This window comes from Haliaeetus leucocephalus, unplaced genomic scaffold, assembly GCF_000737465.1.
Source record: "Haliaeetus leucocephalus isolate CR32 unplaced genomic scaffold, Haliaeetus_leucocephalus-4.0 Scaffold517, whole genome shotgun sequence".
NCBI classification, from domain to species: Eukaryota; Metazoa; Chordata; class Aves; order Accipitriformes; family Accipitridae; genus Haliaeetus; species Haliaeetus leucocephalus.
The window spans coordinates 3,783,392-3,796,340 of record NW_010972953.1 but is presented as its reverse complement, the minus strand read 5'-3'; the positions used below and the strand labels follow the sequence as shown (position 1 = coordinate 3,796,340).

Sequence of the window (12,949 nt, the reverse complement as noted above, 5' to 3'; positions counted from 1 at the left end):
CCCCAGCAAGGGGTCCCGGTTTTGGGGGGGGGGGGGGGAATCTACTTATCCCACTGTCTGGAAGATTGAGCTTAGCTGATCCAGCCAATGCAGAAGCCACCTCCTCCCTTTCTCTTTCCCTGAAGCAGTGATTTCATTCAAATGAGACTGTTTTTCCCCAAAAAACCCCAAAGAGTATAAGTAAACATACAACTCCTTAAGCAGCTAAACAAGCTAAGAAAAAATATCCATTTTAATTGTGAAATGTTTTTCTTTACAGCTGCATAAAAATTAACTTGAATCCTAACACAAGAACCTGCATGTATTTACTTTACCAAGGTAGTGCTGAAGTTTACTGGAAGACTAACAAGAAAAATAAACAAGCAAAGAAACACTTAAAAGGACACAAAGGCCTTATATAGTATAGTTCTGAAAGACTCGAGAGTAAAACAGAATTCTAGAAATCTTTGGTCCTAAAGCGCTGCAAAATTGTTTCAAACAGCAACCAGTTAAAAGGAGCACACTACAAGTTTCCCAAACTGAATCAAATGACTGGAGAAATAACAGTAAAGTCAAAGTGCATCTGATGAGAAATGTAATACAGTTCAGTCTCTGCCTATGTAAATAAAACAAAAGAAAAGGGCAGAACACTAGAAGACCATTTCCTAATTTACCCAAAACTATCAAGGGAATCTCTCCCAGATTTGACATACCAGAAGCAGAAAAAAAAGTTTGTATGAAGAGGGAAAAATGCATTTTAGACATATCTCACAGAATACCCTTTCCCAAAGACAGCTACTGGAGCTATTTGATTATACTACCAAGGAAGTCCTCACTCCCCTGAATCAGAAATCTGCAATCTGCAAAGTCTAGAAGATTAATGTTCCAACAAATAAACATATTGGGGAAAAAAAAAAAAAAAAACAGAGGGTATGTTCAAATTTTGAACTCAATCAATCTTGAAACATATCTCAGTTCTAAGAAAAAAAAAATCCACCGGAAAAACTACATGAGAAGAACAGCATGATGCATACTCATTACCTTAAAACAGCAGATAGCAATCACTCTTACATGTTTCATGAACAGTAAGCTCATTCAAAAAAATGAGTAAATTAATAACAACTCTATATGGATTATTGTTTTGAGAGGAAATGGTTTAAGGTAAACTAACAAAGTGATTCAAGTGAAAAACATACAGCAATTCAAAACTCCTGAGATGAAAGAATACAGGAAAGAGTGGTTTAACGTTCCACACATGAATACTGAAAATGGTCTGGTAATATCAGTCTAAATCCTTGCAGCATCTGCTTGGACCTTTATCTTGCCAAGCTGAATAAACAGAATTCCATGCTGTTTATTGAGCAGTGTTTTCAGATAAGATGTAAAGAATTATGTCCATGAAAGGACTACAACAGTATTTGATGTAACACCAATCAAATGCCTCCTCTGTATGGCGCCACTATACCCATTGTTTTGTGTTTCTGTTCAGGCAGTAGATAGATGAGCTTCTGTTATATGTAAGCATTCACTCTGCAAGCCAAAATATATCTTAAAGGGTCCCAATGTCTCAAATATTAATGAAGCATCATTCAAAAGAAGAAAACAGGTGACAAGGTAGCAAGTTGCAGAGATCAGGACTGAAAAAGTGTTGTCTGCAATACACAGTGTTCAATTCATTCTCACCCTTTCAGATTTGTTAGTTTGAGAAGGGAGTTGTTTTGTGGTTTTATGGGAGGAACAGGTCAGAGAGCAAGCTAGAGTCAAGCCCTGAACTCTGATGCTAACTAAATCTGGTTCAACCAGATTTAATCCAAGGGATGACAAGATGAATGGGACGCTTCCGTTTTGTCAGTTCACCTTTTATCTCACCTCTCTAGGACAGTGGATAACTAGTACCCCAAATTACATATCAGAGCTTTTGTTTCTGTGTGGTGTCCTTATGCCACCAGGCAGACCAAAACTTAACAGGACATTTAAACAGGCAAGAGCGGCACATTATAATAAATAAGGCTGACATCGCTGACAGCCTAAAGAAGTTCCCTGCCACAATAAGCAAAAGACAGGGAAGGTCAGAACTAGGAAAAAAACAAACAAAACCCCCAACATCCCACAGCTAGAAGGACAATTGCATCCTGCAAAAGATTCAGAATACTAGAAGGACCTTCATGCCATGTTTCAATACAGATCTAACATTTTATTACTGTTACTGGAAACCTATGGCTAGTCGCAGCAGCAGGCACTGCCTGTCACATTCAAGAATTTAAAACACTCATTTTCATTGTCTTAATAGCGCTGAAAGTGAGAAAGTAAGTCTTAGTCTAACCTTAATATTGAGAGATTGTCTACAGATATTTGACACGCTGCTATGAAATACTTTTCTTTCATATTCAGCTATCCTGGCAAGTATAAAACAAGGAATGCTGAAAAAAAAAGTTAAAATAGAAAATTTAAAGAACACTATTATAAGGATAGGCAAACTAATGGAAGTAAACAAAATCTCAGGCTCTTCATTATTCAAACACATCGACAAAACAGCTATGCCAGCACAAACTCAACGGCAACCTTGGACAACTCCATCCAGCATGTTTGTTCCCTTCTCCCACCAGACTTACCAATGAGAACATTCAAGCAATGAACACTTCATAAACATTGCAAAATCATCTGTTTGCTTTAATAATTAACCAGTGAGAGAGCTGCTATCACCACATCCACGTGAAAGATGAATGAGAAAGGCCTGGAAACCACTTGCTACACACACCTTGCCTAACAGGACATTACTAGCCCACAGCCACACAGGCAGAGGTGTCCAAGAATTGTGATATGGATCCCATCTGAAGAGTCTGGACGACCTCATAAAGGGAAAAAAAATCCACACATGAAGAGGATAGAATAAAGAAGATTTTAAGTATTTCCCCACGCTAGTACTGCTAGGCTCAGAGATTACATTTGTCTTGACCTCATCTTTATGTTAGAATTCACATTTGGCAAAGTTGTTCAATATCTAACATACTGTTTAAGTTCCCTCACTTCAGTTCTGAGTGCTCATTACAGCTGACTTTTGTCATGTTTATGAACCAACTCTCGCTCCTTTAAATGTTTTTCTTAATAGATAAAAAACCTTGCATGTTTAAAGATCCATGTCAACCTCTTAAAAAGAGACAGGAGCAAAGGCAAGTCTCAAGACAGCTTCAGGCTGCTGGTATCCTAAGTGTCAGGGCACAGGTCCTGTGTATTCCAGCTGATACCACAGCACAGCTTTTTAACAAAGCTGTCTAATGTATTTTGAAACCTATCCTACTCATTTACTGCTAACTTAAGTTAATGTAAGTTTAAAAGTCACTAAAGATTCAGTCTAAGAACAAAATAACCTTGTAGTAACCATTAAGAAGATTTATTCACACTATTAAATGTCTCTGACAAGCAAGCTAACTCCTGCAATTCTTTCACAATGTTAAGAAGATTCTAAATAAAACATCCAACATCATTCTCATCACCTCAAAGGTCAGCAGTTTGGCACCTTACGTAGCTATTATTTCAAATTCACCTTTGTTCCTCATGTTGTGTTGTCAGTAGATGAGCCTACAGCATGACAGGCAGTGCAAAAAGGGCACTACCACTGCATCATGCCTTTTCTATGTAATCTTGTTCTCTAATGTCATTATTAACTAACCTCCACCATAAGTTTCCCCAATACCTTTCAAATGCTTCTGAACTCAGAAGGTAACTTTTTTCATGAAGGAAGTGACAAGATAAGCAAATACCTCATTATGTGCCACCTAAAAATAAGAAAATATCTTTCAGGAAAAGAGTGTACATTCATTTCCAAACTGAAGACAGCTGACCTCAGAAAGCTCCAAATTAAGCTCACAGCACCTCTATCACAGTCTTATCTTCATATGAACTACACTGATCAGTGTAACCCCTTTATTTGACCTTTATAAGAAAACTTTAAAAATTTTGTTAACACTTTATCAAATTAAACTCCCAAATCAAAACCACCACGCAGCCCCCAATTTTAGTTCTATAGAACAATTTAGGTAATCACTGCTACCTTAAATAGCTAGTCCGTTAAGAAAATCATAGGAAAAATAGAAAACAAAAAGCCTAAGGCCAGAGCTCATACCTGGAATTCACTGCAAATACAAAGAGCCTAAGATGATTAGTCTATATTTTCTATATGCTGATTGACATCAACTCCATCCAGGGAAAAAGCAACCTTAGCTATCACTGCCTCTTGGCAAGCTATATCACCTTTGCACAATTTGTAATCAATCCAACTTCCACATCAACTGAAATTCCTGTAAACTCAAAAAGCTTAAAAAAAATGAACTGAACTCCCTGCACTGAGATCTGGCTATTAAACCAGGGAAAGGAATGTTTATCAGCCCATTCAAGTAGCCTCTTAAGTCATTACCTTTCTGATAAGCCACCACTGTGTCAGACATTTGACTGTAACAGCAAGTGACCATTTTGGGATGATGCTATTTTTAGCCCTGTGATGCTATTCCTAACAAAATAATTAGCAGACTTGTACACTTCCCTGCAACTCTTGTTCATCACTACCTAATTCTCACTGTAAAGCTTTTGGAAAAAGCTATGGGATCTTCATGATGTATTAAAGTAACTTCACAGTTCAGTAGAAATTAATTACCACTTCTAGTTCTTTGGAGAAAAGAAATTATCCCATGTTCATCCTTTGGGAGAATCAGATGAAGAGTCAGAATCAAAGCCTACATTAAATACTAACCACCATTTTCTTCAGTGAAATTAGCTTAATGATACGAATACAAAAACTTGGGATTATTGTGGACAGCCACACACATGACCACCTCCTAGCGTGACACAGGAAAACTTAATTATTCATTAACAGCAGAAGCCTGGCATCTCTTCTCTTCTGTCCCTCTTACTCCAGTGGCAATACCTTTAACACAGTGATCCAGTTGTAACAAACCTCAATAAGATAAACAGGGCTAAACTGACTAAAATTTGCTGTGTAACAGCTTGACATGTTCTTGCAATATTCTAGTAGGAAACTGTAAGCAGGCAATTAACTCTACAGTACTAAGGTTTCTTTTATAGTGCTTGAAACTTGCCTTTGGGTACCTAGCATGTAAACTTGGAATAGGCATTGCATATGACAATGATTCTCCCCACACACACTTACTAAATTTGTTAACAAAGTACAGTGTGTGCTTTGGCTACAGCCCAAGAGACCTATTTCCAAACCCCCGCCCCCGCAAATAATGAAGCATCTATAAAAATTATAGGAAAGAACTGCAAACCTTGACACTGGGGATCAGAAGACCAACTAAAATTTTTATCTTTGGCATTTAAGAGTTCTTCAAATAAACCTCTGAACATGCATCACTTCTACAGGACAGAAAAACAAAGAACTCTGTTTATGGTATTTTATAACCTAATTCACAGAGCTAAGATGAGCAATGAGTTGGAGAGATCAGCAGAGAGGAATGGTGAAGAGCTGCCCCAGCTTCACCCTGTGCACTGCTCCTTCTCCACCAACAGCCAGGTCATTCAAGTCACCAGGCTGACTTAGACTGAACTCGAGCAGGAGAGCTGATGTCACATGCCCAAATGAGTTTCATGCCAAAATGCTAGCCCAAAAGCAATCATGTAAGAGCTTCAAAATCCTGATAAAATAAGGAATACAGCTAAAACCACCACTGCCTCCAAATCAAAATGTAAACTGCAATGTCCACAGAAGAATGTGGCAATGAACAAAGAAATTGCTCAAATTCTCAAAACTCGCTGAAAGAGAGCTACAGTTTTGAACCCGTACCCCCTTCTAACAGCATATTCAACAGCTCTAGCAAGGAAAAGCATTATCTTAGACTGAAACTGGTGTTGGAATTTTTATTTTAGAGCAGCTAGAGCACAAAGGTTTCAAGGAAGGCTTGTTCTCTGTTGTTTCTGGCTCCAAGGCAAGCAATGTGCAACTTAGTTACTAAAAGGCACCTCTATGACTGTATTCTACATCCCTTGGGAGATGGTATCCAAGTTCTTCAGCTGCAGCGTAGAACTTCCTCCTTTGGGACACTCTGCTTTATCTCATTAAGCTCCAGTACAACATGTCTCACTAGGGCAGCTAATACATCACTTTGAAAGACTACAGAAATATACTTATGCTTGCTTTGATTTTATTTTCAGACACCACCACATAAAAAAACTATTTCCTTTATTTAAGAAAAGCAGCTCTCCAAAGTACAGACCATCAAACTTTAGCCAAAATAGTAATGCTTTAACAGAGCCAAAAAACTCTGAAGCTGATCCAGTAGCACTGACTGATCTCATTAGCTCTTCTCATGAAAATATACAGATATGACTTCACTCCTGGATTACACTCCTATGTTTAGTTTATACCTAATATGGATATTCAGTGTACAGAACTAAGTCATTTCCTTTCCTCGTGTAAAGTTCCTTGCCCTTTGTCTAGCCAACAATACAAGGAATAAGTTTGAACTCTCAGAGAACTTACACACAAAGACATTTGTAATTAATAGCAGTTTAGCTTATGTTTTTCACTTCAGCATAAACAAACACAGCATTCAGAGCCCTAAAAATCAGATTGTGCCACAAATGCCTGTTTGACCTGAATTAAGAAAAACCCAAATAACTCAAAACAAGTTTAAAAAAATTTAAGTATTATCTTTTTTAGGAAAAAAATATTCTAAATAAAGGATTTAAAGCTCCTGAAGTCAAAGCTCTATATAAACTCATATCAAGGCAACATGACGACTTGGGGTTTGGATGTTTTAACTGTTAAAATGTTCACAAGCTCTTAATACAACAAATGAGCACAGAGTGAGTACCTAGCATCTATTTTAAGAGTGAAACTCTTATCATTCTGAAGTAAAGAATATGCAAGAAAAAAAAACACCTTAATTAGGACAATAAGTTGTTTGTTATGGGTTATTTACAAAGAACTTTGAAGATAAAAATCAAATTAGATGGATAACAAGTACAGATGTAAATTATTTTTCCATGGACAGTCAACTCAAAACCAACGACCATCTTAATTAAAGTTTGTGGTCTTAGACAAACTAAACATCTACACTGGCAGACAAAAACACCTTACTTTCTCCCATGCTGTCCAGTTAAGGTTTTATAGAATTGCACTGCTCAGTTGATTATCAGTTGCAGGGCAAAAGAGAACACCTACCAAAAAAAAAAAGACAACAAATCCAATTACTGCCAAGTACAGTTATCCAGTCTTAAGTAATTCTTACGGATTCCTGTCCAGCCCAGCCAGAACTTGGAACTGATGTAGGTAGACACTGTTATAAAAGTGTATAGGCCTTGTGTTAGTCATATCACAATGAATGTCTCGTTTAAAAGACAATCTGAACATGCTTACACTGGTGAGAAAACAACAACAGCCCAGGGCTCTTTTTGTCCCTTTTAACTAATGTGCACCTTTAAAAATCAAATTTGCAACCTCAGAGTACAAAAGTCATTTGTCAAAGTACATAAATTACTATTTAGCTACAAGTTCAATGAATTCCCAAACTAGATTTTTCCAAACACAGATTTTTGTAAGAGACAACATAGCCTTCAAAAATCCACAAGTTCAGCTACAGAACCACCTACTTCTCTGCTTACCCTATTCACATTAAAAGACAGACAGTAATAATCTTCAAATAAAGAACTCTCTTTCCTCACTGTTTCCTTCCACAAGATTAGGTCAGGATAACCAGTGAAAGACTAGACAGTGACATTGAGTCACTTCAGGCTGTGAGGGTAATGATTACTAACTTAAGATGCCAATACTATCACAGTGATGCCCACTGAAAGACTATCAGACCCTCCCACCCACTCCTAACACTGAAACTGAGTTTACATAAATATTCCTTGTATCTACATGTTATTTCTCAATAATCAACTACCTCTACACACAGACAAGACATCTCTTAAGAGGATTCTCTTCAAATATTTTCACAAGAACTTTGGTGTTGTGTTAGGTATGCTCTTCCCTGCTTCCATGGATTCCTTACTGCGCGTACACACAATCACAGACTGACATACAAAAGCATCAGGAACGAGACTCAGACTGCTCAGATCCTTTACGTGCATTTACCCATGACTTCTGATAGGTGCCAGGCCCTAAAGTTTGTCCCACAATACGTGCTCTGATGCACAGGCTCCTCTTTCCCCCTCAAGCCTTCAATGCACAGCCTGAGATACTGCCTATCTGAGAAAACTCAAGACAGATTTGTCTTTTATAGCAGTTATCTATGCTCAAAGAATGCATCTATGGCATACAGCACTCGTATGCACCATGGAGCAAATGACTCAGAAGCATCACTGCAGATGACCGTACAATCCCAGCTGGCAGATTAGCAGGCTGTAAAGGGCAATGAGTTGAAATTCAGGAACTCAGCCAGTTCTCAGACCACTTTGTGGGGCAAGGAGGAAAAGTGCACAAGCGTCAGCCATCTTTCAACTGCAAAGTAAAACACAAGTTCTCTTGACAATCTAACTGAGCTGTCTAGGTGTTAATCATTGGAAAGGGGAGGATAGATGCCAGTAAATAAAACCATTACTCATTAAGCGTCTACTCAGAAGCAATTTCTGACTGAAGAAAAGCTAACTCATCTGTATCATCCCTTTGAAAATGATTGCTAGGAGTCTCTAAGCTTACTTTCCAATGTTTTGCAAAAAAATTAATATTTACACTTGAGACCATCTCTGTATTTTTAAACATTGTACCAAGCACACCAGTTTCTGTATTAGCAATCAGATTCAAATCAAAAAGACAAGGATGTTTCAGGCTATGAGAACTTTCCCAAGCAGAATTTAAAGGAATGTAGTCTGGTGGCTAGAGAAGGAAAAGGCCTGATTTGTAACAACTAAGCACTGGATATACCAAGATGGTTACATCTCAGTTTATAAAAGGATCCCTTGCAATATTCCAGTATTTGCTCACAAGAAATAAGACACCCATGAAATTTTGCTACCTATACCAAATGCATATCAAAGGTGGACTGAGAAAGTTCTCAGGTGCTGAGGTTATTACATCAAAACCTCCAAAGGATAATCCGGTACCTAAGGAGGAGACTTATCTACTAAGATTATCAAGTGACAAGCCTACCCCTGACAAGAATATCTCTGAGAAGCAACGTTGCCTGTCTCTAGGCTTGTTATTTCCTTGTTTCAATGTTCCTTTTAATTTTACAGCTATATTGTAGTTGCCAAAAAAAAAAAAAAAAACCACCCCCCCCCCCCCAAATGATGACAAAGATGATCATGGGATGGTTTGTTATAAACCAATATAGAGCAGCTATACTACTCCAGAATGACACATCAGAGCTTACGTAAGGATGCGCACAGGCAATGAGCAACTGTAAAACAAAGGCAGACCTGAATGCATGCAATTCAGACAAATCACACTCCTCTCACCCAGCCCCGAGCTAATGTCAAGTCTGCTGCTAGAGACGCAGATGCACACATCCCTTTCCTGCCACTGGCTCCAACATTTAACTGAACAAAACGGACCTAGATCCCGGAAGACAAACAGTTCACCTGCCAAATTTCTGTTTAATTCAGATATACAAAAATGTAGACAAGCTTCTGTTACAATCATTGGGGGCGTTTTAGAGCAGGGTATTTATTAAATGTGAAATCACAGCTTTTTTCCTACTGACAGTACAATTCACAGGTAAACAGATAGTAGACACTTATCTGATTTTCAAAACAGGTGCCAAATTTCGCAATGACATCTTATTTGAAAGCTGCCAGAAATCCAAGGTCTAATTAATCTGCAAGTATACACATGTTACACAGTTGAAGAAGAGAGCACCTTCCTCAATGGTTACCTACATCTACTATAACCCGTCTCATGCCAGCAGATATATGACTATGAATTTCTTGTTTGTTGAGTTTGTTGTTTTTTTCCTTTAACACCAGACTTGTTGATCATCTGTGTCTTCACCTTGCTATTACAAGAAGAATGCAATCACCAACTGCCCTCTAGAACTTCAGGGGCTGAGCTTTGAGCAGCTCCATCTCCTTTGTACACTGTCTTAAAGAAACTGCACAAGTAGTTTTGTAAGCTCTGTCCTGTGGTTTCCACAGATGAGTGGTTCTATTTGACCAAGTCAGTCCACCATGCTTTTTATTTACAATAAAAATCCACACACTATCAACTAAATCGCAGCTATTACAAGTGGCTTATAAGAGTTGTATTCAGATCACAACACTCGAGTTTCTGTGTGCGCGTTCATTACAACAGTCTTCACTACTCTAAAATGCCACAAGGGCATATAAAAATATTCTGTTGGACAATGGAAGTGGGCCTCCCTCATTAATAAAGCATGTGAAGAACATATGAGAAAACTAAACGAAATCAGATACATCACTAGATTCTCCTAATCAGCTCTCAGAGGAAAGACTTGAAAAATATTTACACTTAGTTTAAAAGAGACCCCAGGCAGCCCACCAGCACTGTAACAAAAAAGCTGCTAAAGCTACTCATTATCTGAGACCAAGAAACAGATTATTCACCTCAGTTTCAGCACTGTAACACATTTTCTTACCCAAGTATCCTAATTCTGCACATACTTTTATCGCAGACTATGAAAATACAAGTTACAGCAGACTGATACACTGTCTTCTTGAATAAACCAAAGCAATTTGCTGGTGACAAACAGCCCTATATAGTTATTCATAACTGAAACCTAACCATGTGCGCACTCTTCCCCATGCTGTGCCCATTCTCTTTTGTTACTGATCACAATTTAATAAGATTCATACCCAACATTTTGGGCATGAAGCCAAACAGTTTCTCCTGCTTCACAGGTTTGTTTCTCAAGCTTTAATCCATACCTTTGTTTCATCTTAGTCTGGCTGCTACAATCCTTTGTACACAGGTCATACAGTTACCGCCCTTCAGCCGCAGGCATTTGGCAGAGATTTCTTTTTTGGTCAAGAAGTCTCTCCACTACCTCTACCTTAAGAGCTTCGCTGACTAACAGTGCACAGGTAGAACCAAGACCCCATATACCGTTTGAAAAGTGATTAGCTACATTGCAAAATACAGTAACATTCACTCAGTAACTTCAGACTTTTTCTAGGTTGCACCCATAACCAGGTGAAAACGATGCAAGAGACTAAAGCAGACACAGAGCTTCCTTCCCATTTACGGGGGCGGGGGGGAGGAATGACTAAATCAAAATCTAGTGCTCGTCTAGACAGACACTATTAGTTTTCTTGAATAACCATAAATATTCTGCTTGCATTTTATGAAGTGACCATTTTAATGAGACAGGTAACAAACAAGAGTTTTATTAGCTTTACAAAAACACCCTTCCAATAACACTTAACAGCTTCAATAAAGTGTGGGATAGGCAGCAACACCCAGATGAAAGAACTATTTTGGTCTGTCTGCTGCGGTGAGGGGTGTTCTTACTCTGCTGAATTCTACAGGGAAATAATCTTTACCTGAAGATCATGAAGGCAGACAATAACTTCTTTTTTAACCTGAACTCTATCCTAAAGGCAGACAGTATACAGCTTGCAGCAGTTATTCATAACACAGGGAAAAGGCTTCCTTGAGGGAGATACTACTCACTGATAATCCCGAATATAACCTTAAATCCTTGCCAATAAAGAAGTTTCAGCTGAGGGGGACAGAAAAATTCCCTGCTTTTCCCCTTTCACATAGTCTCACAACTTTAGTGGTCCGATACCAATTTAATCACAATCAGTACATGCCTTTCACAACTGTTTTTACACCCTCTTCCATGCTACCCCTCATGCATAAAATATCCTTTTTAAACACACCCACAAAGCTTATTCCCCCTGCCCTCAAATCCTTCTGCCATCAATCACTTGCTCGAATTTGTTTAAAAATAAGGAAAATCAGCCAACAAACTTTAGGTCAGATGAAGATAAATCGGCATGTTATATTAAAGTAGTACTGCTATAAATAATTCAAAGTAATCTGTAACTTAATTGCTGTGCTAGTAAGTTCTAACCTCTATACTAAGAGCCCAAATATTCTGACTAAAATCAAGTCTGGAATCCTCCACTCCAATGCTTTCCCTGGGTCCTATTATTGCCTCTTGATACTACTAAAAAGTCTGAAACAGGAAAAATTCAACATTTTTAGAGTATCATTTAAGAAATAAAATCTATCTTTAATAACTTATTTTCAAAGCTCTACCTAGTCTGCTGGAAATTTTCATGTTTGTCATCGTGGCTTTTATACTAAGCAATTCCCAAGATCTCAGATGAAGGGTTTTCATTATTTTCTCACTGCAAGAGAAAGAAACTTCATCTGAAGAATTACAATACTTTTCTACAGAAGCTTTCTTCAAAGTAAGTTTAAGCACAGTAAGAAAAGATTAACACCATTTACTCTCTGCATTTTTGATATGAAGTAAAACTAAGATGCTGCATCACTAGAGCCCCGGAGGATGCAAAATATTGCATCATACTGCAATATATGAATGCAAAACATGTGGAGATACCATATGTTATCTCTGGCAGATAAGGGCAGTACAACACATGCTCATTCTTCTAGTTCGGGAGAAAAACTGGTGATGCATTTACATGTTTGCTTTCTGACACAAAAGCACACTTTGTAGGTGGGGGACTGAGTGCAAAGTAACTCGTATTTTTACTACCTTCATGCGCACACTTGGGCGCACAATGCGGGGCGCTGAATCGCGAGGGCAACGCGTTGTGGTGCACAGAGCAAGTTACTCCTCTCTGCTACCGTTGCCCACAGTCCTGCTATGCACCAGCTGCACCATTTGCTCTCGGGAAAAGAATTTTCCAGCAAACGCACGCGGGCACACTTTTCAAAAGTGACTTATTTGCGGTTCGCAGCGTCACTCCCTCCATCTGTACACACCGACTCACCCCCGGTTCCCCGCACTCCCTCCCCGCTCCGGACACACACACAGACACACACCCCCCCCCCCCAAACCCCCCCCAACCGAAGGGCCCTTTT

At 38.6% G+C, this 12,949-nt stretch overlaps 1 protein-coding gene across 1 annotated transcript in view; it reads right to left on the bottom strand.

The window, feature by feature from the left end:
• CLIC4 (chloride intracellular channel 4) overlaps window positions 1-12,949 on the bottom strand; it is a 33,041-nt gene that overhangs the window by 19,601 nt on the left and 491 nt on the right. The window lies entirely within an intron of this gene.